The 24,468-nt window shown below is 50.3% G+C and overlaps 1 protein-coding gene across 2 annotated transcripts in view; it reads left to right on the forward strand.

Moving 5' to 3' along the window:
• Positions 1 to 11,785: 11,785 nt before the first annotated feature.
• Positions 11,786 to 24,468, forward strand: part of FRMPD3 (FERM and PDZ domain containing 3) — a 145,642-nt gene continuing 132,959 nt past the window's right edge. The window contains exon 1 of one of the 2 annotated variants that reach the window (XM_070785392.1): positions 11,786 to 12,108. The gene's annotated coding sequence lies outside the window, so the exon portion shown is untranslated. The remainder of the gene's footprint in view (positions 12,109 to 24,468) is intronic. The other variant, XM_070785395.1, reaches the window with a different exon arrangement.

The following is a 24,468-nucleotide window of genomic DNA, read 5'->3' on the forward strand; positions in this document are numbered from 1 at the left end:
CAACAGAGGATGAGATGGCTGGATGGCATCACTGACTCAATGGACATGAGTTTGAGCAAACTCTGGGAGACAGTGAAGGACAGGGAAGCCTGGCATGCTGCAGTCCATGGGATCGCAAGGAGTCAGACACGGCTGAGCAACTGAACAACAACAGTACATTTCTCACTTTCTTAGAACAACCACTTTGTCCCAGCTTCCAGCTACTCAGAGTTCAGGAACTCAGAGCGTCCTGATAGGCAATCACAATTGTTTTTAATCATAAAAAAATGTATTTACATGCTTCTTTAAAAGTAAAGTTTAATCTCAGGAAACAGAAAGTGAAAACAATGGTTATTTGGCTCATCTGCAGACGCTGAGCCACCAGCAGAGAGAGCGTTGTATGAAAGACAAACTTCCCCGACTTCCCAGTTTTTTTCTTGGCTGCCTCTGGATTGATTAATTTCAGAGAAACTGAAGAAGATCCAAGGAAGAACCATCAAAATAATTTATAAAAGGAAGAAGCTACTGAATGGTATGAGAAGCTTCCAGTGAAGGGCAAGAAAAGCGGAGGGGGAGGCCCTGAAGGCTGAAAACTAGGCAGTCACTGGGACTGCAAAGCTGCAGGCAGCCGGAACCCAGCATCAGGCCAGGCACTCTGGGAGATCAGAAGGAGCTCAAGCCTTGGCCTTCACCCACAAAGGTAGGGAGACCAGTCTATGACCACAAAAGGACAAATTACAGTCCAAGCCCAAAACACAAGGGCTGCAACAAGGCACTCACTCTGATATGTGCCAAATGGTACAGGGAGAAGGTCTCAGTACTTAGCACTCAAAGGAGGATGGGACCTCTGAAAGCGATGGGGTGGAGCCTAGGGAAGGGACACGATGTGGCCAGGCAGAAAAGAGGGAGAGGAACAGAGGTTGTAGAAAATGCAAGATCAAAATGCAGGAGGCAGGGTAGAAGCAAGGAAGAGTAAGGAGCCTTGCCTGGTGGAGCAGGCAGATGGGGTGGACTACCCTGAGATGGGTGTTAGCAGAAGAGTTTGGATTCTGTGCTACAGGCTGCTAATCAGGGGAGTGTCTTGGCACCAGTCATGCTTTAACACGATGACTCTAGTGATCATGGTGGATCAGAGGTGGGGACAGGGAGACCAAGCCTAAGACTACACCCCTTAAGAAACCGCCTGAGCTCCAGCCACTGAAAATATGCTCTAGTGCAGAGAGGGGCCAGGCTTCACCTGACAAAACAGCTAGAGCTCAAGCATATCTCCAACAGATGCAGTGTGGCCTCCACACCCTGAGACCATGGCCTCCGTTCTCTCAGACCCACGAAGCCCATGGAACTAGTCACCATTCCAAGCACAACTTGGCAAGCTTAGGCCAGGACCAAGGACAGATTTCTGGGCAGATGATATCTCTGTTATAAATAGAGAATTTGACTCCAGGTGGGAAATTCAATTTGTGGGAGCAGATGAAATCTTCTGAAACCAAGATCTGATTTCACGAGCAAATGTCCTTTGGTCTTAATGAACAAGAGGAGGAGATAAAGAAAAGAAGCTATAATTAGACTTTTCCTTAAATAGGAGGCTTCTTGGATTACCAGGGAACTGCCTGCAGTGCCTTAACAAATGCCTCTCATTTCAGAGCCATGACTTTTGAGGCAGAGAATGCCATTCAGTATCGATGCATCACTTAGGGATGGTGGCAAAGTGCTTTTCGCCTTGTTATTCATTAGGCATCCTTATCTCCAACCGCTCTCCTCTCCCCCTCCTTTCCCCAGGCCCACCCCACCAGAAGCCAGGAGAGGCCTCTGCAGGTTGAAAAAATGAGATCTCGCGACAGAAACGTTAATCAATTGACTCCAGGTCAAACACAGCAAGTTATTGACAGTCCAGCAGTGAGAATGTTCTAGTCAGGCCTTGCTGGGGGTTATTGCTTTAGCCCACTGAGACACACAAACTAACGCTGGCTTTTCCTTGCAAAACTAATTTTTTTTTTCCTTTCCTATCTGGTGAATGGCAGCCAGAGTAACAGGAAACAAGGTCCAAAACAGACAGAGGTGAGGAAGAGAGACATTTAGTGACAGAAAAAGAGAATGGGAGAAGCCAGCTGAACCCTCCAGGCCTGGTGTTCCTGACCCCTGTGCTTTGCTCTGGTGGAGTCAGCATGGAAAAGAGGTGGGGATGGTGTCAGCAGGAAACAATTGCTTCCTGCCGGTGTGGTCCTGGACAGTTAGCCAATCTGAGCCTCAATTTCCTCATCTGTAAATGGGGATTATAGCAGCCTTACATGCCTCACAGGGTTATTTTGAAAATCAAATAAAAGCCAACTGTGGTGCTAGTGGTAAAGAGCCTGCCTGCCAATGCAGGAGATGTAAGAGATGCAGGTTTGATCCCTGGGTCAGGAGGATCCCCTGGAGGAAGGCATGGCAACCCATTCCAGTATTCTTGCATGGAGAAGCCCATGGACAGAGGAGCCTGGTGGGCTACAGTCCATAGGGTCGCAGAGTCAGACATGACTGAAGCGACTTAGCACACATGCAGACAAGGATTGTCTGAAGGCAAACCAGGAAAGGGCTCCATACCCTCAAAGTCCTCAGCCACCTGCCTCCATGGCAAGCATTCCCACTATTAATCACACGTTTGGAGAAGGACATGGATAGTTTAGCTCTTGACAAGAATGCAAACTTGGGAATTCCCTAGGGGTCCAATGGTTAGGACCTTTCACTGCAGGGGGCACAGTTTCCATCCCTGGTCATGGAACTAAGTTCCCACATTGCAGCATCATGTGGCCAAAAAAAAAAAAAAAGAGAGAGAAAAAAAAAACACACAAAAAAAGAAGAAGAAGGCAAACTGTTGGGAGGGGAACTCATTGGCCCACTAGCAATACTGGAATGGGTTGCCATTCCCTTCTCCAGGGGATCTTCCTGACCCAGGGATCAAACCCGGGTCTCCTGCATTGCAGGCAGATTGTTTACCATCTGAGCCACCAGGGAAGTCCCACTAGCATGCAGTAGCACATTAACAGGGGCTTCCCTGATAGCTCAGTTGGTAAAGAATCCACCTGCAATGCAAGAGACCCCAGTAGGATTCCTGGGTTGGGAAGATCTGCTGGAGAAAGGATAGGCTACCCACTTCAGTATTCTTGGGCTTCCCTTGTGGCTCAGCTGGTAAAGAATCCACCTGTAATGCAGGAGACCTGGGTTTGATCCCTGGGTTGGGAAAATCCCCTGGAGATGGGAAAGGCTACCCACTCCAGTACTCTGGCCTGGAGAATTCCATGGACTATATAGTCCATGGGATCGCAAAGAGTCAGACACGACTGAGCAACTTTCACTTCCACTTTCCCAGGTTGTGCTAGTGATAAAGAATCTGCCTGCCAATGCAGGAGACATAAGAAACCGGGAGGTTCCATCCCTGGGTGGGGAAGATCCCTTGGAGGGGGCCATGGCAACCCACTCTAGTATTCTTGCCTGGAGAATTCCATGAACAGAGGAGCCTGGCAGGTACAGTCCATAAGGTTGCAAAAAGCTGGACATGACTGAAGTGATTTAGCACATATGCATGCAGCACATTAACAAGAATTCATTTATCAGATTAGTGCGGACCCCCAGGGCTTTGAGGGGAGGTAGATTTAAACACCCTTTCTTCCCTAAAGTCTTTCAAGAGACATTTATCTCTGGGTGATGTTTTCCTTCCAAAAAGCTACAGATGCATCCTTCTGTAAGTCTGCGGCCCCATGAAAAGCAGTGGACATATGTTCGATCCTCCTTTGGGTTTTTTCCAGGGGAACCATAGGCACAGAGAAGTTAAGTCAAGTATCCCTGACCACACTGTGGCCCAGCCAGGATGGAGAGCCTATTAGTTCAGAAGCACCCAGGCCTCTGCTCACTGGCCTGGGAACATGTCCTGTCATCCATCCAGTTTCTCCTTTCCAAATTTCACCCCACTCCCACCCCAACCCGCAGAGATGGAGTAAGGGCCGGGAGGGCATGTCCTGGCAGCAGTGTCCCAAGCATACGCCTGGACTCCTTTGCGGGGAAGAGCTATACTGACGGCAGCAGCAGCAGCAGCAAGCACTTGGCATCTGACAGGCTCCGTCAGCATCAATTTAAATTGGTGTTTTGCTTCCTAACTCCAGGAGGGCAAACATGCCTAAGATGCCAGCAGGAGGGAGAGAAGGAAGGCACACAAGGAAGCAATGGATGATTCCCCAGAGTCTGTCAATTCAGCTCCTACTCCGAGGCCTTCCTGAGCCACTGGTCCTCTCTCCACGGGGCTCCCTGTGCAGGAGGGAGGTGGACAAGGAGGGCCAGTAGTGCAGAAGCTCTAAAGGAGAGAGAAAGAAAGATGGGGGTGGGGGAGGGGAGGAAGCTCCAGAGTGGGGCCAGGGCAATGACAGGGTGCTGGTGGCGAGATTTTCTTACTCCTCGCCCTCAGTGGCCTCTTGTTAGACCCTGGCTCCCAACTCCCCCAGAGCAAAATTCTTTCTCACCCTGCTTTGGCTGTGCTTGGCTTCAGGTCTGTCCCAGGCACTTGTTAAATACAGAGTCTGGGGGATCCTGGCTGGCCCAGGAACCAGCCTTTCCACTGCAATGGGGTTGAGGCCCACAGCTGGGGAAAGGTCCCCCTACCGCATGGCACACCAATAAAAGGTCCCTGGTCATTGTCTCATTCCCCTTCCAGCTCTGCCCTCCAAGAGGTGACAGGCAATCTGACAGATTTATTCAGGTGTGTGCATTAATCGGCACTAATGACTTAATGCGATGTCCATTCTAGATAACATGTGCAATTTACCAGGACCTTCTGGAGACTGGGCCTTAACCCAAAGGAGAATTTCTGGCACATGCAACTGGGGGGTGTGAGAAAGGGGAAGGCTTGGGTCACACCAGGTGGGAGGCTGCCACTGCTCTCTAGGGGTGTGGCTGGTTCTGCAGGAGAAATGAGCTTCACGAGAAGACAGGCTCCCCCTAGACTTCACTTCACCCCAATACTCCAAACCATTTCAGTCATTCTTTTCTGTTCACCACTGTCTTCGATAGAGATAACGGGTCAGAAGCAAGCAGGTTCTGGGATGATGCATTCACTCAGAGCTTCTCGAATAGGGGTCTCTATAGCTCTTGTGGGATACACAGAGCCACAGGATTAACACAGTGTACCTTTATGGAGCTTCAGGGCATGCCAGGATATTGGAGTTATGCAATACTGACATGGTAAGTCAAACACCAGTGTGCTATGGGGGTAGAATCTGAAAATTCACATTTCTGAAATAAAAGGTAAGACTTTGAAGAAGAAATACAACACTTGGGGCCATTTTGGACTTTACCTTCAGATCCTCATTTATTCTGTTCTTAGGGATTCCACTCGTGTGTGTGTGTGTGTGTGTGTGTGTGTGTAAAGTTTGAGAAGCACTGCCAATTACAGTCTGTGTTTACCTAATATAGATTGGTTTATCGGACTGTCTATGACTAGGATGGAGACATTTTGATGGAGGACAGAGATTGCATGTGGGAAACACCCAGAGCCTGAGGGACTATCTAGGGAAGGGCACAGAGGATCCAGAAAGAAAGTGGCTTACTGAGGGGAGGAGTTGGGGAGGTGGCATACTGAAAGGAAATCTTGTTAAACCAATCTTCATTGGGTAAGTAAGATGAGCAGAAGCAGGGATGGCTAAGGAGCCAGCAACGCCAAAGAGGCCTGGGCTTCATGAATATAAATAGTGTCCCTCTGACTTCAAGCCTCAGAGAAGAGCCAAGACCCCATTTCAGTCACAGGGCATCACTGTAGGAAGAACCCTAGTTCTGACCCTGCGGGTTCCCCTCCTGTGACTGGGTGCTTCCCCGCTTCCCTAGCAAGTTGTGTGGGAAAGGGATATGAATGGAGCCTGGGAAGCTGGGAGATAGCTGGGACCTGCAGAATGAGCAGGTGGCAGGGCCTGCTGGGCAGCTGCGTTAGAGGGGAGAGGGTACCAGCCAGCAAGGCTTGGGAAAGGACTAATGGGCAGTTTGCAGCTCATTAGCCTGGGAGTTGGTCCCTTAATATCTCCCAGCCCACACTGGGTGGGTAAGCTCAACTAGCACACGAAGGGCCACTAAAAACCCTCTTAGGGAATTTCCTGGTGGCCCAGCAGTTAGGGGCCTTCCCAGGTGGCTTGGTAATAAGGAAGCCACCTGTCAAGCAGGAGACATGGGGTTCAATCCTGGATTGGGAAGATCTCCTGGAGAAGGGCATGGCAACCCACTCCAGTATCCTTGCCTGGAAAATCCTATGGACAGAGGAGCCTGGCAGGCTACAGTCCATGGGGTCACAAAAGAGTCAGACATGATCCAGTGACTACATAACAACAACAACCAGCAGTTAGGACTCACGCTTTTACTACTGAGGGCATGAAAGTGAACGTGTTAGTTGCTCAGTTGTGTCCAACTCTTTGTGACCCTATGGACTGTAGTCCACCAGTCTCCTCTGTCCATAAGATTTCCCAGGGAAGAATACTGGTTTTGTTGTTTAGTTGCTAAATCTTATCTGATCTTTGTGACCCCATGGACTGTAGCCCACCAGGCTCCTCTGTCCACGGAATTTCACAGGCAAGAATACTGGAGTGGGTTGCCATTTCCTTCTCCAGGGGATCTTTCCGACCCAGGGATTGAACCCTGGTCTTCTGCATTGCAGGCAGATTCTTTACCGTCTGAAGCCACGAGGGAAGGCATGAGATGCAGCCCAAAACAAACAAACAAAAATCAAACAACAACAACAAAAACAGATTAAAAAAAACCCTCTTAGCTCATGTTGATGTATGGCAGAAGCCAACACAATATTGTAAAGCTATTATCCTCCAATCAAATAAAAAAGAAAAAAAGCCCTCTTAGTAGACTTCCCTAGTGGTCCAGTGGCTAAGACTCTGTACTCCCAATGCAAGAGGTCGGTGTTTGATCCCTGGTCAGGGATCTAAGAATTCACATGCCGCAGCTAAAGCTATCACAGGCCACTAGGAAGATCAAAGATCCTGAGTGCCACAACTAAGACCTGGTGAAGCCAAATAAATAAATATTTTTAAAAATAAAAAGTCCTGCTTTCTATCCTCCATAGTGACAAACCCTTTGAAATGGACTTTTCCTTCTGCATCTTTCTCTCTGGCCTCCTGTTTTTCTGGTAGCTCCTAGTTTCCCCCTGGATCCCAGGAACTTGGGAGTTTGGCCCCAGATGCTTTAGTATCTGTGGGTGTCTTGCCGATAGGCACGAGGGAGACAAAGGGCTGAAATATTATAAAGTGGGTTTTCTCCTTGGTCTTTCTAATTACGCCATCCCTCCTTCGACCTGCACCTGCCTAGTCTCCCAGGGGCTGGGCCCCCTTGCTGCCTTAGGAAGATGCACTTCCTGCTCTTGCCATTGGCCATTGGTGATATTCTGCTCTTCAGTTATTCATCTTTTCCTGGATGCCTCCCAGCAGAGGCAGGGAGCTGAGTTTGTCTCTGGAAAAGGCTGTCTCCACTGTACAACCCCAGTTGGAGACATTATCACCATTGCAGTCAAATTGGCATGGGTTCAAGTCTTGGATTAGGCCGTAGCAGCTGTGTGACTTTGTGGAGATTATTTAACCTCTCTGAGCCTTCATTTCCCTTTAAAGTAGTCACAATCATACTACCTATTTTCTCAGGTTTATTGTGAGGATTACATATGCAAATGCACACAAAATGCTAGCATGGGGCCTGGTCCATAATAAGCGCTCAATAAAAGTTAGCAAGTGTCATTATTATCACTATTCGCTGTCATTCTGTGGTTGAAATTCAGGTTCCATTACTTATCGCTATGTGAGTCTTGGCTACTTCCTCCTCCATAAAATAAGGATGATCATGCTCCCTAAGTAAAAGGGTTGTGATAATCATGAAATGAGTTAATGCATGTAATGCTCTCAGGGCTGGCTGGAGGTCCTACCAGGGAAGTGGAACTAATTGTATCCCCTGGGATGAAGAACCGTCTGCCTTTTCCTAGGAGCATTACCAGAGTGCCTAGCTTGCAGTGAGTGATGGGTGGATGAATGGTGGTCAGTATTACCATTATTATTGAAGGCCGAGAGAGTCTCTGTCCATTTATTCCTGGATTCTCAGTTAAAGGTGAGTTGGGTCACTTGATCGTTAAGTGTTGATTACAGTCTAAGGTACCAGTGAGGCTGGGCTGCCTCCATCCACTCTCAGTGTGCCAGGGAGCAAAATAGTGCCACTTATTAGCTTCCTCTCAATGTATTGATTTCAGTAGGAAATAAATTTTTGGATGGAAGATCATCATTTGTCATCCAGTTGTCATGAGATTTGAAGAGACTAAAAGTTCATCCCAAGGGGATCTTCCTCACCAAATTTCAGTGTGACTGGATTGAGGGTCCCAATTTTACATGCAAGTGTTTATTTTGCTGCATTTGGGTGCCAGGTTAAGAAGGTTGAGGAACCTTCTCTGTACCCTGCCTCTGGCTCTCCCTCCTCCCTGGTGAGCAAAGGGGGTACACACAGTTTGTTAAACAACAAAAACAAATCCTACTATGTGATTCTTGGAGGGGTATGGAGGGTGGGAGAGGGAGTTTTCCTTTCCAAAATGAAATCTGTCAATGTGCACACTGGCTTGAGAACTCATTTTGGCCAAGAGTAAGACACAATACATCACTTCAGACTGGAAAAAAGCAGAGTGAGAACAAACTGGGGAGGCTTTTAGTAGCCGACTAGGAGGCAGATTCCTCTGGAGAAAGAATTGACAGCTACCATGTACTATGATCTTTATTTCCATTATCTTATTTAAATACCTCCAATAACCCTGTGAGGTAGGTTCTGCCAGCATCTCCATCTTGCAGCTAAGGCTTAGAGAGGTTAAGTGACCTACCTAAGGTCACACCTCTAATAAAAAGCAGATTCCAAAAGCTGTGTACTTAATCACTATTCTTTTTGTTTTGTTTGTTAATATTTTGGCTGCACCACACGGCATGTGGGATCTTAGTTCCCCGATGATCGAACCCACGCCCCCTGCATTGGCTGTTGAGACTCTTAACCATGGGCCCAGCAGGGAAGTCTCCTTAATCACTATTCTAGACTGGACCATGCCTCACTGCTCACCCAGGAGCTCTCACACATGCATGCGTCCAGTGTTACAGTCCCTCCCAACACTCTCTCCCCTTCAATACCCCTTATTTACTTGTGTTTACCACACAGCAGATTGACTGGAGCCTGGCATCTGCTCCCAGTGAGCCCAGCAAGCAGCAGAAGATGGCTAATCAGAGTCACAAAACGCATTTGTTTTCGTTATTAACCCATTGAGTTTTATTGTAAGAACTGGTACAAACCAACTTGTTAGCATGCGTGCATGCTAAGTCGCTTCAGTGATGTCTAATTCTTTGCGACCCCATGGACTATAGCCCACCAGGCTCCTCTTTCCATGGGGTTTCCCAGGCAAGAATACTGGAGTAGGTTGCCATGCTCTCCTCCAGGGGATCTTCCTGGCCCAGGGATCGAACCTGAGTCTCTTATGTCTCCTGCATTGGCAGGCAGATTCTTTACCACTAGTGCCACTGGGGAAGCCCCAACTTGTTGGCATGTGTTATTAACATTAAAATTAATAAGGAAAGAACTGGGTAAGGATCAGGGAACTCTGGAGGGGATGCCCACACCCCCGAGACACCACCCCCAGGGAAACCAGCCAGGGACTGTCTGACTGCAAATAGCATTATTCATACTGGACAGCTGGTTCCTAGGCCTCCTCTCCAGTCCCTGGAGACAGGAGGCCATCTCTTCCCCTCTTCTCTTCACCTCTCCCTTTTGGAAGGATTAGAAATCAAGTCTGAGTCACTCCCCTGGCTAGACTAGACTTCTTTTTCCTTGTACTAGCTCAGCGTGTCTGTGGCCCCACATGTGATCTGTGTGTGTGCCCGTGTGTATGTTGTGCTCCCCACAGCATCTTCCTGCATGGGGGTCTGCCTGTGCATTTGCCCGGGAAGGCCATGTGTTTCACTCCCTCTATGTCTTTACTTTTGCTTACCATCCATATTTAATAATTCCACCGGCTTGTTTTCCCCAGCCTAGGCTACCCCCATCCAGATGCAGGGAATTTCCATCCTTTCTTTTCTTTCACAGTAGGAAGTGCCAGGAAGGAAGCAAAAAGCGTGCTCAGTGGATGGATGGCCAGATCTGCTAGTCAGCTACTCCACTGATGATCCCAGGTGCGAACAGCCACAGAGCCCTGCACCCGGAGCTTTTCTCTGTATTGTGGAAAGTCCACATAGCTCACACGACCATCCTCTTGCCCCATGATGGCCCTCCAGTATCTTCTGAGGCTTCACCCAAATGCTTACATAGAACTGGGGGTGGGGAAAAGATTCCAACTGGAATGGGTCCCCTTTTCCCAACAGCCTCCCTTCCAGAATCCAAGCACACAGAGAAAATTGAGATGGGCTCACTTTTCACCCTAGAACTGCTGAGGCTCAAATATGCCAATGTTAGCTGTGTCTGGGAGGGGCCTCTGACACGGGAAAAATTAGCAGGCATTCCGAATCACCAGAGGCTCTTCTGTTCCACCCTTTCCTCCTGTTTTTCTTTTCCCTGGACTCAACTTTGCCCTTCCAGACCCACTGACCAGTTTCCCAGGCCCTCTGGATCCCCACTAAGGTCACCTTTTAAGGGAGGAGATCTGCCTTTCTTCTAGATCGCCAAAACTCTTCCAAAGGGGTCTGGAGCCACCAGGGAGACCAAGAGCCTTTCTTTTTGTTGTGTTTCTTTTTGGCACGCCACGGGGCATGTGGGATCTTAGTTCCGCCCCAACCAGGGACCTAACCCGTGTCCCCTGCAGTGGAAGCAGAGTCTTAACCACTGGGCCGCCAGGGAAGTCCCCCAAGAGCCTCTCTTGAATCTCAGTTGCTACATGTTTAGTATTCACAGCGTGTCTCTTAAAAATGTCCTGAGATCATTCATCAGGCACTGTGCTGTGTGCCTGGCTACTCTCCTTTAGGGGGTGTGTGTGTGTGTGTGTGTGTGTTGTGCAGGACCCTCCCTCCATCTGCTGGTGAACACAAACACGCACACACACCTTAACCTCCTTCTCTTCTCACCAAACCGACTGCATGCTCAAAGTGGACCTCTGCCAGCCGGCGGATCGCGCCCTTCCTGTGGTGGGCTCTCCAGGCTGGGCCTGGGCTCGAAACAGCTCGCACTCCAGTGCTGGGGAGAGGCGCTGCGAGCTGGAGCCGGAGCCGAAACTCAAGGTGCGTGTGGACGCCGGCGGTGGTGACCAGAAGGGGGGCTGCAGGGCGGGCAACCCCAGCAGAAGGCGAGTAAACCCCAGGGGCGAGGGGGTGCTGGAGGCAAGGTCAGGGGCCAGGGAATGAAGTCCCGAGGCGAGCGGCCCGGTGGTCCCTTCTCCGTAGTTCGTCCCCCCGCCCCCATTTCCCCCACTTTCCCCGGGTTCACTTTGAAAATGGGCTTGTCTTCTTAGCCGCCAGCAGTTTCCCCGGTAGAGCCAAGCCGGAACGGTCAGGTTCAAGAAGTGAGGCAGCGCCGGGCTGGGGAGCTGGGTTGGTGGGGTTGTATCTTGCGAGATCCTTTCCCCAATTGTCAATGTTGTGCTTATTTTTAGTTGTGACCCGAGCCGGCAGCTGTGCCTTTAAGCCGCGTTCCCATTCGGGGAAACCGACGCCAGCGCTCGAGGGTCGGGAGGCGCTGGAGAGGCCCCTCGTTCCGTACTCCCCTCTTTCCTCCCCCTCCCCTCCCCTCCCCCGCCCCCTCTTCCCTCCCCTCTCGGCCGTCCGGCCGCCTCGCCGCCATCCGTCACCTCGCCGCCGCCTGCCGCACTCCCGGAGCGAGCGAGACGAGCGAGCCACGGCGATGGTGCCGCCCGCGGCGCAGCCATGGAGCCCGCCCGAGGAGCCCGCGCGCGCCGCTGCCAGCCTGCCCGCAGCCCGCCGCCTGCGCGCCAGCTCCCCGCGTCCCGGGCCAGCTGCTGCCGCCCCGCCAACCTTCACCCGCCCCACCGCCCGGCGCCACTGAGCCCCACGCCCGTGCCGGGCTCGGGAACACGGGCGCCCTAGTCCCGCCGCCGTCGCCGCCGCCACCGCCGCCGCGCCGCGGAAGAGCAGGAGGAGGAAGAGGAGGCGGAGGAGGAAGGTAAGAGGCGCGCTGCTTCCAGGGGGGCGCGCCCGCAGTCTCAGACCGGCTGGGGGTGAGTCGCGGCGGGAGCGTGCCGCCCCGGGGCCGGCTCGGGGATGCCGGGCGCTTTGGCGCCCCCGGGAGCCGGGAGCCGGGGCGGGGGGCGCCCAGCGTCGGGCCGCCCGGAGTTTGGGCGGTCTATGGCCGGGGGGAGCAGCCGGTGGTGTGCCCGCTGCCCCGGTGAGTCGCCGGCTTGGCGGGCTCGCCTCGGCCGCCGAGGGTGCGGATTCAGGAGCCGAGCTCAGGGGAGCTCAGCGCGTTCATTATGGAGCCTTTGTGTGCGCGCCGGGGCCGTGGGCACAGTTGGGAGAGCCGGCGAGACACGGGGCCCGGCTGCTGGGAGGTGGCCACTTAGCCGGGGTACCCCGAGAAGCCCAAGCCTCGGGGCTGCCAGAAACAGCTGTCTGAAGCATGTGCGTGGTTCCCGGGGCCATGTTCACACGAGGACACGGACGCACACACAGCCGCACCGTATACCCGGCGCTCAGCTTACAGAGTCACCCCCAGCCAAAGAGGAAACACACACACACACATACACACAGCTACAGTTGCCCCCTCCCACCAGGATGCTAATAAAGCAGTCACCCAAACACAGACCCCTACATGCACCCCCTCCCCAGCACTGCTAACACATGTACACACACACACACACACACACACACACACACTCGACTCCCCAGCTGGGTGTTTTGGAGCTTGGAGTGTATGTCTGTGAATGAGTGTGTTGTCTCAGAGAAACTACATGACAACTGCACGTCACTGCAGATGCAGTACCTGCGCCCCCCAAGACACACACAACCACCCCCCATCCCAAGGTGCTGCTGTGGACCCCTCCACCAGGGCCCTTAAGAACTCCATTCTGGGCAAAAAACGTTCCCAACTCTTGTAGTCGTGCCCGTTCATACCCAAGCTCTTGGGCCTCTCTTGCACACACACACCCTCTCACACACACACACACACACACTGAAACCACTGCAGGGGCAAAAATGCTTGACACCATCCTGTTAGAAGCAGGTAGTATGCCCACCATTTGCCACCAAAGAGCCCTTGATCACAGTATACCCCCAATTCTGCCAGGCCTGTCCCCTCCCCTCTGCATCTTAGTCCAGCTGCAGAGCCCTAGAGTCCACCGGGTGGTCTCTACCTCCGGCAGGTCTTGCGGAGGGCGGGGCAGTCCCTGGACTCTGCCCTGTATCACAAACTGCTCTAAGAGCAAGGCTGCCTTGGGGGCGCCCTTCTTGGCTTGGAGGGTGGGGGACTCTGTGCTGACGCAGAAAGAAGCCCCAAGTGAGTTTTCTCCCCTGGAAGTCTTGGGGTAAAAAGCACACACTTTGGCCTGAGGGCCCCAGGCTGTTGTGGCGATTCAGCCACCAGGGCCATCAGCTGGGGGGACCTTGCCCCTCCCTCCCTTTCTGGGCCCGTCAAGCTCACTGCAGGAGAAACTGGGGAACCTAGTTTCCTGGGAGCTGAGAGAGGCTTCCCAGGAAGCCTTTGCTATTTCCTCTGAGCCAAAGACTCTCGGCTCTCCCCTGGGAAACCTCAACAAGACTTGGCCATGCCCAGGCAGACATGCTAGCTTCTATCCAGTTTCGTAGCTTATTTTATTTTATTTTTTCATGTGAGAGAAGCAATTCAATCTCGGCAGCTTGGTGTGAGGGTACCCTTGAGGTGAAATAAGATGTGATGTATGGTATGTGTGGAGGGGAAGCAATTTGGTGTGTGTGTTGTGGGGGAGAAGTAGTGGTTTTGACTGGTTTAAGTGGAGATGCCGAGTCAGACTGTAGCCTTTGGTAAAATCGTGACTGAGATGCTTCGACGTCAGAACCCCTTCCCTGCACCCCTCCGGTCGGCTGCTCGGCGCCTCTGGGTCCCCTCCCCCACTCCCTTAGATGCTTAGATGGGGCTTAGCTCTCAGCTCAGTCAAATCTAATGACAGAATCCTGGTCTGGCCTAGGTGTTAACAGCTGATGGCGGTGTATTGCCTTTCCCATTCAGTTAACATTTGCATTTTCAAAGGAGGCGGAGGAGTGGCTCTGTTGGTGGGGCTTTGGGCACCTGTGGCAGGACCCAGGCTGGAGCTGTTGTGGATGGCGTTGACTGTCTGTCTGGCCCTGAGTTATGCATAACGCGTGTGTGGGAATGGGGATGTGGGAAGGTGGGATGTAATTATGGAGGACTTGGAGGCCCACAGAGAGAAGGTTTAAATGGATGTGAGAGGTAGTTGGGAGCCACTGCAGGATTCTGAGAAGGGAGGGGATATGATCCAAGTAGGAGAGAGACACTCCTTGCTGTGTGTTTAGAGATCCTCCCCTCTCTCCCACCAACACTCACTACCACAATTGGCTGAGAAGTGTGAGCTGATGTGACCACCAGAGAGAGGAGGCCAGCCAGAGTAGAGGGGTAGGTGCCCCAGGTTCTCGGCTCTTAGCATCTCCCAGATCTGAGGTGCCCTGCAGACTGGCTGGGCTAGCTGCCCAAAGCCAGCAAGTGCCCCCATAAACACCAGCTAGTGATGCTGTTGGTGCTGTGGCTTCCAAGAGTCAAGCTTCTGCCTCCCTGGGTGAGGGGCCTGGGGACTCCTAGGAGGCTGCAGGAGTCTGGGGACCTCTCTCTGGTGAATGGCACAGTTCCTGGGTCTTGGGGAAGTGAGCCATGTGGCCTGATCAGGGGATTTTGCCACCAACCAGGCCTTTGGGGAGCAATAGTAGATTGAAAGAGTGCAACAGGAAAGCCTTGGGATTGCTGAGAACAGCAGCAGGCTGGGCAAGGCAGGAGGGGACAAGGGGTGGGATTTGGGGGTGGTTCAGGGGGGCAGGGGCAGAGAAGAGGCATTGGTCCTGCACTGCCTCACTGCAGTAGTACCCCCTGAGTCCCTGGAGGGAGCAGGACAGCAGAAGCACTCTGTACCCACCCACCCCCACTCTGCAGAAATGACTGGGTTCCGCAGCCCAGCACCAGAGGAGGCACCCTGAGAAGGCAGTACCAATGCCATGGAAGCAGGATCCCTGTTCCTTTGAAGGCTTCAGGCTAGCTGAAGTGACAAAACGCACACACATGTACATTGCACACAATACCTTCAGACAAGACAGGCAGACACACAAGCACACTTGTGCACACATGCACATACATACCCGAAGACATGCACACCTGGAGCAAATTATAGGAAATGAAGCCCACGCTGACAAGCTCAGCTTCTCGGGGTTCATGCTTCACAGAGGCCCTGCCGATCACTTTTAGGGGGGCTGGGAGGGCCCTCATCCATACTAGGTGAAGACCCTTAGCTCAGGCCCCTGGGAGGAGGCCACACCCAAGATAGCTTCAGCTGTGGTCCAGCCTTAAGGTTATTAGCATTCGCAGCAGAAAACTCTGTTCTGGCTCTTCTCTCAAGGACTTCTGTTTTTCTTCTTACCATAAATTCAAGAAGGAAAACATTCTCTTGCATTATCAGCAGCCTAAACGAAGGACTCTCAAAATGGGCTAGACTTTGCGGCCCTGCTGAGAAATCTGAGGGCTGGGGCGCAGGGGAGGGAGCAAGGGGAGGAAAGGGCACCACCTTCCCTCCTTTCTAGTCCACCCTCCAGCTGAGGGCAGGGATCTTGGGGTCCTGTATTATTTCCCACCCACGACAGGCAGCGCCCCTTTTTCTGAGGGCACCATCCTTCTGACAGAATGTTAACAGCCCAGTGGCACACTAGCGCCTACTCCCCTGGGCAGTTAGAAACCGGAGTGTGCATAGGACAGCGTGACACGGTGGGTGGGGCGGGGAGGGCAGGGGGAGGCGAGGGAGCGGATGCTGCCTGTTCTGTGGAGGAGCCAGTGTGCTTGTTTGTGTTTACGGTGATAAACAGGTGATGAGCCGGTTTCTCTTGATGCATGCCCCAGCTAGTGACCTTTCTCTGAGCCCAGCTTCACCTTGTCATTAACCACCCTGCTAGCCATCCCTAGCTTTTTGAAGATGCTCTCTGCCTGGCTGCACTGTTTGGGTCTCCTTCCACCTCAGTGACTCCTCTTTTTCCCTCTGTTTTGCTATTACTCTTCCTACCCCTCAGATCCATGTGTCCTCTTCCTGTTTCCACTTCCTCTGTCTGCAAGGGTGCATAGCCAGGGGTCATGGCTTCCCCTCTCACCCCCTTCCTGACCATTCCCACTTCTCTAACCCAAACTTAACCCCTCCCCACTATGTCAGTCCTCGCTTTCCACCTTCTTGCTGAGGGCGTCCCCTTGGATAGTCTGCCTTCATGTCCCACTCAACGTTCACAAATTCATCTCATTAAAAATGCCTTGCTTTTCTGACCTTTCTATTACACATGCTTTCTAGTCTCCCAGACCAGAAACTTCAGAACCATCTCTGACTACCCTGGCTCACCCTGACCCTGCTGCCACCTCAAGTACACTGTACTAGTCTCTCTCCATTCTGGTCCATAGTACACACACTGGCTGAATTAATATTACTAATATCCTTTATTCATGACATGTATGATCATCTTTGAGAGAGTGATTACCAGAGGGGTAAATTTCAGCTTCCTGAGCCTGGCATTCAAGGCTCTCCTTGAGTGGGCCTAACACTGCGTATTCTTCCAAGGTTATTTTCTACTCTGCCTACATCATGGATTCTCAAATTTTAATGTGTCTTAAAATCGCTTGGGGGAACTGCTAAAATGCAGATTCCTGGGTCCCCCATCTGAACTTCTGCTTCAATAAGTCTAGAGCTTGAGTCCAGGAATGCATTTGAACAGACTCCCCCAAGTCATTTGTTGTGTACCCTATGCAAATAAACCAAAACGTCAAGAGTTTGGAGCAGGGAAAGTTTTATTGCAGTGCTCTGAAATGAGAATGCTTGGCTCCTGCTCAAAAATCCTGAATTCCCTGATGGTTTAGGGGGAGAAGTTTTTAAGTGGGCAGAATTTGGGGTGAGGGCTACAGGGTGGCTACTCCAGGAATCTTATGTTCAGCCTGAAGTTGCCATCCTTCACCTGGGTGGAGGCCTTAGTTCCTGCAGAAGAACTCAAAGATCTTATATATATTCCTTGACATGAGTTTGAGCAAACTGTGGGAGATAGTGAAGGACAGGGAAGCCTGGCATGCTGCAGTCCATGAGGTCACAAAGAATCAGACATGACTGAGCAACTCAATAACAACAACATATTCCTTGAGGAGGGACTAGGGCCCTGCCCCAAGACTGTACTATTGTTTCTTGACTGCTCCTCCCTAGGTTCTTCATCCCCTCCCTTCCCAGATTAGCAGCTGTTCGAATCTGCCCATTGGAACTCTGGGAGTTCTAGGGGGCTAAAGACTTTATCCTGCAAAGAAGAAACCTGGAGACTCCAAAAGAGTTTTGTCCCCAGGAGGGCCTCCGCAGGGTCCTGCTCAGTTTCAAGGTGATGCTGATGGTTTTGGTCTACTTGAGAAACTCAGCCCTATGTGGACTCTCTACTCCAGGCAAATTTCTTTTATCAGGGTTCCTAAGCAGGTCTTTTGTACATTTTCTATTGCATCTGTACTCTTGTTCATGCCATCCTACTCACCAGGAGTGCCCCTCCCCTCTCCTCTCTGCCTGTACCCAACCTTTCATACACATTCAAATTCAACTCCTCTGTGAAAGTCTTCTCTGACCAGTCTAGACCAAAGGCCTCTCTCTCCCTCCTCTGAACTACTCCTACACTTACTGTCTCTAAAATACATTTGATCGGGGATTTCCCTGGCAGTCCAGTGGTTAAGACTCCGAGCTCCCATTGCAGAAGGCACAGGTTCAGTCTCTGTCAGAGAACTAAGATCCTGCATGCCACCAAAAAATAAAATAAAATGCATTTGGTTAGTACATCACTGATATACCCCATTATTATTTCTAGAATCATTAATTCATAAAGTCTTCACATGCAAATGTAACTTCTTATCTGTCTTGTCTACACTGTAAGTTCAGTGGAGGAAAGAGCCTGGTGTTTCTCATCTCTTATCTCCACAGCACCCAACACCTTACACATAGTATGTGTTCAATAAGCATTTCTTGGGTTGGATTGAATACGAGTTCATAGGAGACAGGGATTCTCTCCCATCTCCCCCTGCATATCAGTTCCAGTAATGTTTGTTGAGCACCTGTTATGAGCAAGGTCCTGTGCTAGTTGCTGGGAAGGATATAAAGATGAAGGAGTCCCCTCATCTTCCTCAGCCTCAGTCATCTTTGCATTTACAGGCCCAATGTGTACAAGAGGTCCTTGCTAAGTCACTTCAGTCGTGTCCGATTCTGTGCGACCCCAGAGACGGTAGCCCACCAGGCTCCCCCGTCCCTGGGATTCTCTAGGCAAGAACACTGGAGTGGGTTGCCATTTCCTTCTCCAATGCATGAAAGCGAAAAGTGAAAGTGAAGTCGCTCAGTCGTGTCTGACTCTTAGCGACCCCATGGACTGCAGCCCACAGGCTCCTCTGTCCATGGGATTTTCCAGGCAAGAGTACTGGAATGGGGTGCCTTTGCCTTCTCCCAAGAGGTCCTTACAAGATATTTATTGAATAAATGAATTAATGAGTGAGGGAAGGGATAAAGTTGAGACAAGAATCACTTGGGCAAGGACACAGGGCAGGTGTCACAGAGAAATGAGGTAGGAGTAGAAGATAAAGCTAGGAAAGGAGTCTGGGGTACAGTGGATGACTATTGTTTTTGTTCTTTATTATGAACAACTTTCCCCCCCAACCAAAAAAAATGAGAAAATAGTATAGTAACTCCATATACCCATTATCCACAATAAGTAGTGATTAGGACTTGGCCATCAGTTCAGTTCAGTCACTCAGTCATGCCTGGCTCTTTGCGACCCCATGACTGCAGCACGCCAGGTTTCCCTGTCCATCACCAACTACCGGAGTTTTCTCAAATGCATATCCGTTGAGTCAGTGATACCATCCAACCATGTCATCCTCTGTCATCCCCCTTTCCTCCAGCCTTCAGTCTTTCCCAGCATCAGGGTCTTTTCCAATAAGTCAGTTTTTTGCATCAGGTGGCCAAAGTATCGGAGTGTCAACTTCAGCATCAGTCCTTCCAATGAATATTCAGGACTGATCTCCTTTAGGAATGGACTGGTTGGATCTCCTTGCAGTCCAGGGGACTCTCAAGAGTCTTCTCCCACACCACAGTTCAAAAGCATCAATTCTTCAGCACTCAGCTTTCTTTATAGTCTAACTCTCACATCCATACATGACTACTGGAAAAACCAAAGCTTTGACTAGACGGACTTGGCCATATTACCTTATTTATCCTTTTTTTTCTTTGCTGAAGTATTTTAAAATAAAATTTAAACATCAGTTGTGTCATTTCACCCTTATACCTCTCTATGCACATTGGAAAATGGAGATTTTTCTCATATAACCACAGTCCCATTAACATGTCTAACAGTAACAATAGTCCTTTTATTATCCATGACCCAGTCCACGCATGAGTGTCAACTGTCTCAAAACATGTTGTACAGTTGGCTTGTTAGAATCAAGATCCAAAAAAGTTCAGCACATTACATTTTCTCATTATGCCTCTTAAGGACTTTTTGACAGTCCCCTCTCTCTGACTTAAACAGAGAAGTCTCATCAGTTGTTCCACCCATTAGCCCGCATTCTGGTTTGCTTGCTTCACCCTGTTGTCATTTAGCTTGTTCCACTATCTCCTGCATCCCTTGTAAGTGGAAGTTATCTCTAGGCTTGATTAGCTTCAGGCTCATTTTTCTTTTTTTCCCTTTGGCAGATTGATTTAAAGGGGGCCATCCTGACATGAAGACCAGTTAGCAGGCTGTTACAGTAGCTGGCTGGGGATAGGAAGAAGGAGGTGGGTGGATGGATGTTGGAGGCAGAAGATATCTGATGTACCTACCAATTGGATGAATATGGTGAGGAAAGAAGCAGAGTCAAAGGCTTTGAGCCTGAATGATGGTGAGCATAACACCATTATATCATATCTGAAGGATAGGTTTTAAATGAGAGCAGCAGGAATCATGGTTAGATGAAAGGAGGAACTTTCTCAAAGTAATAAGCCATCTGCTCTGTTTTTTCCTGATAACACTATCTTTCCTAGGGAAAAAAAAAACTATGAAGTGGTACAGCTAGAGATTTGGGCCCTCCAGAAAAATAAAAATCGGAAAGAAACTCATTTTTTGTTAACTGCCAAATAATTAAATTTCCAGGCCCTGAGCCTTGGAGTAGGGGGATTAGGGGTAGTATGTACAGCAATGGACAGAGAAAAGGTAATACTGACATCACCCTGGCAGATAAGCCAATTCTCCAATATCATCATGGATAGCCTAGTTATCAGTCTTGGGTGGAGGACCGAAGGATGCCAGGGCTTGGGATTTCTGTGGACTCAGCCTACGAGCATAGCTCAAGCCCCAAGTCTCCATCCCACAACCCACTTCTCTATCCAATATGGAGCCTGCAGCCTCTTAGGCTCTCAGTTGGCTGTGACAGCAGTAATCCTGCCAAGGTCAAAGATTGCCCAGCAGCCCCAGCATATTCACTGGGCTCTGAGAAAGCTCCCCCGATCATTTAGTTGCCTAAGTAAGAACGTGCTTCAGCTGTTGAATCAGTTGAGAACTACTCTCAGCTCCATCCTATCAGCTCCTCATTCATAAAATCTCTCCCTCCATCTTCCCCTAGCTCATCTTTCTTCCTGCCTTCTCTTCTGCTCCTCCCTCCCTGCTCCATCTCTTCCAACATACATTTATTCTCTCGAGTTAATCAAACACTGGCCCCTGCAGTCCATTGTGTCTCAGATTGATCACTTAAGCAGCATTATTGATCGCTCTGAAAGCCTTAGGAGGTGGGAGTGGACTGAAAACTAGAGATCCAACAGCCGATTGGCTGGCTAGACCTCTCTGGGCAGCCTCAGCTCCTCCAAGGCCTGGAACATGTGGAGGAAACGGCTGGAGAAGATCCTCAGAGGGCCTTCATTCATCTCATCCTTCCTTCATTATGGAGTTAAGTCAAGGGAATAGGGGTCTCTCGAGCACTCCTGGGTCTAGCCCAATGCCAATGTTCTGGTGAGAAGGAGAGAGCCAAGAGCCTGCTCTTTAGAAACTCATAATTTAGCAGAAAAATCATACTTATTCATATGAAGCAACTAAGAATAATACAAGTTGGGAAACAATTACCTACCACATTAGGTGTTCTAAACAGTAAGCACCATAGGGGTTCAGAGTACAGAGAGAGGAGCAATGTGGGCTGGATTGGAGGGAGGAGGCTTCCCAGAGGAGGCTGAACTTGAGTTAGGTTGTTAATAATATGTGAGATGGAGACTGTTGGCTAGAAAAGGAGCAAGCTTCCAAGGGGGAGGTATGATTAGGGAAAAGGGTGGAAGTGGAGAGGGTCATGATGTGATTAAGGAAGAATGAGGAGAGTAGACTAGAGGAGAGGATGGGTGTGGAGGTGCAGTGGGGGAGAAATGACTTACTGGGGAAGGGGTACCTGGATTCAGGGCATCTTTGATATCAGCGTGAGGAGTTTGGACTTAAGGAGGCTCTGGAGGGCTATTGGCCAATGAACACAAATTGCTTTAGGATGGTTAGCTCTGCCCCAGGAACCAAACTTGACTGGAATAAGAAGGATTGCGACCAACTTGTCAATTACTACAGCAATTTTGCTGCTGCTGCTCTTGCTGCATCACTTCAGTTGTGTCCGACTCTGTACAACTCCGTAGACTGCAGCCCACCAGGCTCCCCCGTCCCTGGGATTCTCCAGGCAAGAACACTGGAGTGGGTTGCCATTTCCTTCTCCAATGCATGAAAGTGAAAAGTGAAAGTGAAGTCACTCAATTGTGTCTGATCCTCAGTGACCCCATGGACTGCAGCCCACCAGGCTCCTCCGTCCATGGGATTTTCCAGGCAAGAGTACTGGAGTGGGGTGCCATTGCCTTCTCTGACAGCAATCCTAGTGAGAGGTAATTAGGGTGGTGGCGCTGGGCTGAGATAGGAGTTGTTGTTTAGTTGGTAAGTCATGTCCAACTCTTCTGCAACTCCATGGACTGTAGCCTACCAGGCTCCTCTGTCCATGGGATTTTTCTAGGCAAGAATACTGGAGTGGGCTGCCATTTCCTTCTCCAGGGGATCCTCCTGACCCAGGGATCGAACCCATATCTCCTGGATTGGTAGGTGGATTCTTTACCACTGAGCCATCTGGGAAGTCCCAGAGAGAGAGAAAGAAGAGTCAGATCCAAAAGGCATCAAAGGCATTGGTGTACCTGGTAAATCACCAAGTAGATTCTCTTGACTTGTTTTTGTCTTGGGCTTCCCTGGTAGCTCAGATGGTAAAAAAAAAAAAAAAAAAAAAAAAATCCACCTGCAATGCATGAGACCCAGGATCAATCCCCGGGTCGGGAAGATCCCCTGGAGAAGAGAATGGCAACCCACTCCAGTATTCTTGCCTGGAGAATTCCACAGACAGAGGAGTCTGGCAGGCTACAGTTCATGGGGTCGCAAAGAGTTGGACAGGACTGAGCAACTAACACTTTCACTGGTCCTGGTCTTTGTCTTGTCAACACCCTCCTCTTAGCCTCAGAATTTAGAGTCTTTTTGTCCCCAGGCCTCAGGGCCCTCCTGTGGTAGAATTTTACTGGAGCTAAGACACCAATGGGTTAATCAGTTAAGAATAAAGTAGATTTGCACCTGGGGCCTCCTTGGTAGGCCTGAAGGAGTGAGCAATGGGGAGTCTGGCCGCAGAATCCAGTGGAGAAGACAGCTGAGCTGGAGTGCTGAGTCCTACACTGACAGGAAGGCTGTTTTAAGCTCCCAAGACCTGTGAGAGCAGAGATGCCTTTCAACCGACGGCCCTGGTAGAATCAGATTGAAAACTCCTCTCAGCACTTGGGATCATCCCAGTGGTGGTCACACCTGTGTCAGAGCATGGTGAGAGCTACCACAGCACTTTAATGCCAGCTGGAGCCCTGTTGTTACAGCTGGTATGAGAGAAATAAGTGAGGATCCCACAGGTGGGTGGGAGGGTGACTGATGGTAGAGGCCTCTGCCTGCTCATTTGCTTCCCCCATCAGCTCTCTTCTCACTGCCCAGACCACTGAATTTCATCCCTGGGCAGGTGTCTGGACATCCCCCATCCCTGAGTAGGAGGAGCATAGGGAACTGCAGATAAAGGGATAGCTGTAAGACTTGAGCCCCCTTCCTCTTACTCGTTCTTCTTGTTGGAGACAGTGATGCCTTCTAAAGAATGAATGGAGAGTAAGTCTGCTCAGGCTGCAGGCTCCAAACCACCAAGAGAACTCAGCTCTGGGGGCAGGGCCACCCAAACAGGCCTCTCTTTGCTCTGATCCAAACGTACTGGAAAAACAGGAACAGATGGCTAGATTGGTGGATGAACATGCGCGCACACACACACACACACAGTGTAGTCTGTGGACTAGTGGTCTCTGGCATTTTCCTGCTGGAGAACTGTGTTCTGATTTCTGATCAGTCTTCCTGTTTGAGGTAGGGATGATGGTTGGATAGAGGGTGGCTGAGAAGTGGGCAAGCGTTGCAAGTGGAAGATGCTCGTTGAAGTGTGGGATTGGGAGGAGGGAGCACGAGTCTCTGACAAGGGCAGTTGTCCCATCTATGACTCTTCATGTGGAAAAGCCCATTAAATGCAGAAAAGAAGAGGGCATGGTGGTGACAACTGGCCTAGGAGGCAACCAGGTAAGTGTCAAATCCTCTCATTTTGGAAATGCTGCTGCAGTCTGCACTCACTATTTCCCAAGTTTTGTCTTCTATTGCTCCATTTCCCCTTCAGTAGTCTTTCTCTTTATCTTCCCCCTTCTAACCCAGGCCCAAGCAAGTCAGTTACAGATCAATTTCCAGTTAACACAAGGGGATACTGAGGTACCCAGATTATTATTTTTTTCTCCTTTTCGGCCACACTGCCCACATGGGGGATCCCGACCAGGGATCAAACCTGCATCCATTGCAGTGGAAGCATGGAATCTTAATGACTAGACTGCCAGGGACGTCCCACAGATTACTTTTGAATAGGACTTGCCTTCAATTCTGTATCCAGAAGTCCGCATCTTGTGTTTGTAGGCTGGGACTTTGAAAACCAGCCCACTCACAGGGCTGGCAAGGGGGCTGTGTGTCACACTGGCTCTGTTGCCACCATCAGTGAAATCACAGAGAATGCAGATATGATTAATAAAGTGAGTGTTGTTCCATATTCATCTCATCACCTGGAGTCAAGCTGTAATCTTTCTAATATATAGGGAAATCACTCACTGACAGAAAAAGGAGGGGGGGGGGTGTTTAAACAGAGCCACCAGCCTGCTGCTGCCACACAGTTTAGTGTCTGTCACCTGCAAAGTCCAAATCAGAACTG

Source organism: Bos indicus, chromosome X (assembly GCF_029378745.1).
Source record: "Bos indicus isolate NIAB-ARS_2022 breed Sahiwal x Tharparkar chromosome X, NIAB-ARS_B.indTharparkar_mat_pri_1.0, whole genome shotgun sequence".
Lineage (NCBI taxonomy): Eukaryota > Metazoa > Chordata > Mammalia > Artiodactyla > Bovidae > Bos > Bos indicus.